We start from the raw sequence: 2,290 nt of genomic DNA, 5'->3' as shown, positions 1-2,290 counted from the left end.
TAATTAGGATAAAATTCGAGCTAGCTCTTTATTTCTACTTGTAATTGATTTATGAATAACTTCAAACACACCTATTAATAATTTAAAGGGAAAAAAAATTCTCCACTTCCCTTGCGAGGAGGGCTAAATTAAAATTTTATCTATTTGGATTTTACTTTTTCTCATAATGTTTACATATTATTTGTTAAATTTATTTGTTTTACAGTTTTTTCGTTATAGTCCCCTCAGTAGCTCACTCAATTTTTAATATTTTACATTACAGTCAATGAAACTTTACAATATTTTTTATTTTAGCTCAGTGCTACTTGTCATCTCACCATTTGCCATTCTCAACCACAATTCCAACTCTATTCTCAATTCCACAATTTCGGCTAATGAATCTTTTCGAAGACTAGGATTTCATATCTTTAGTTTGGTTTTAGATCTTATGATTTTAGAATCGACGTTAGATTTTTTTCTTCTTGTTGTTCTTCTATCTCAATGGAGAATGGCCGAAAATCCATTTATTATGAGAGCTCGAAAATTTTCAAAGTTGTGGAGCGACGAGGTGTTTTGGAAATATACAAGGGCCTATATTTCGGATGTTATAGTGATACCGTGGGTACTTTCTTCTGTAAAAGAGAAGGAAGACTAGTCCCATATAAGGGATTCTTGAAAGTCGAGTTCGATAATGTGGCTCTTCCACTACAGAGAAGAAGGCCAGTAGACCCCAACAGCCCTAGTTTCCAAGACGATATTGCAAATCTAATGTCACAAAATTCATCATTGATGAGTCTATAAAAGTTGGCATCGATAGGATTCTCATAGGTTTGCCTCTTGCTAAGTCTTTTTATCACCATATCGACTGTGCAGTCAAAGATACCTCAATTAGGAATGTAGTTGGTTTTGTTGACATTGAAATGGATAAAAAGTAACATAAGAGAATAAACCTCGTCTTCCATGGTGAGAGTGAAACTACAAAGAAAGGCGAAAGACAAGTTGATAAAAAACAAAGGTTTCATAAGAAAACGTATCCTCATCCCATGTTTAAGACATGAGGGAACATGTGAACATTGTGTTATTTGTCTAAAAGATGTCTGGCTACATATGAAATTTTATATTAAGGTGAGATTTAAAGTTTTCTTTTCTTTTCTTTTTTAAATTGTAATAACATTTAATTGTGTGGATGGCTGTTGGATTCTCGAATATGACTTTATACATTTTTAAGTCTTGAATTGTCATGTATTTTGATAGGTGTAAACTCTAATTAGCGAAAGGGTGGGGCTATTTGCACCCTAAAATTTACTTTGAACACTCACATTTTAATAAATTTTTATATTACTAATTTAACTTTAATATAATTTACTATTAAGGACAATTTAATAAAACACAATTTGATAAATTTTTATCCAATAAATAGTCATATTTTTTCTACTATAATCCACACCAACAATGAAAAATTGAGACAAGATCTCCACAACATCTCAGTGTCATTGGAGGTAATGGCTCCTAAACAACTAAATAGTTGTCCATTTGTTGGATTAAGCAAGGTCATATTGTGACCAAGAAGGAATTGCTGCCACGCCCAGTAGATCGCAAAGGGAAAACAAGCAAAAGGGTCCACTTTGAGAGGAATGTGATTGGGGAAGTTTCCGGCTTTGCACCCTACGAGAAAAGGATCGATGCGCTTCTTAAAGTCGGCAAGGATAAGAGGGCACTGAAGCTTGCAAAGAGAAAGCTCTGCACTTATGAGAGGGGAAAGATGAAGCATGGGGAGATGTCTAATGTACTCTGCAGGATGAGGGCCACTGGAGGAGGAAAGAAGAAGAAGTGATGCATTACTTTGCTACATGTCATGTTCACCTGAACTTGGGTTATTAAATTAGCAGAATTTTTTTAGGCTACGTTGCTTGCTTTTTTTTTTTTTCAATTCAAAATTGTCATAAGAGGAAAATAAAAGTTAATAAAAAAAGAAAGAAAATTAGATATTTTGTTTGTGACGATGAATATTTTATTGGGTATAAAGAGGTGATAAGGTAATTAAAGAAATGGGTAATAAGGACAATATTGGAATTTAAAAGAGTGGTCCGAGTAAAAATTAATATTTTAAAATTATTACTTGAGTGTACAGAGTAAAAGAGTGTTCAAAGTACATTTTAGATTGCAAATAGTCCTACCCTTAGAGAAAGGATTTTTAACTTTCAACTCGCTTGATTTTCCAACTGAGCATGGCATGGTAATTTGATTTAGGAAAACCGATGAGTTAAGCTGGCTTAGTATACCATTTTGTTTACATTTAGCTTGTTTTAGT

The 2,290-nt window shown here is 33.1% G+C and overlaps 1 pseudogene; it reads left to right on the top strand.

Annotated features, from left to right (window-relative positions):
- The first annotated feature begins 1,460 nt into the window (after positions 1–1,460).
- On the top strand, positions 1,461–1,813 carry LOC18044944 (annotated as a pseudogene).
- Positions 1,814–2,290: the final 477 nt, after the last annotated feature.

This window comes from Citrus clementina, unplaced genomic scaffold, assembly GCF_000493195.1.
Source record: "Citrus clementina cultivar Clemenules unplaced genomic scaffold, Citrus_clementina_v1.0 scaffold_4, whole genome shotgun sequence".
In the NCBI taxonomy this organism is placed as follows: Eukaryota; Viridiplantae; Streptophyta; class Magnoliopsida; order Sapindales; family Rutaceae; genus Citrus; species Citrus x clementina.
Note: the sequence above shows the minus strand (reverse complement) of the source record. Positions and strands in the feature narration are given on the sequence as shown.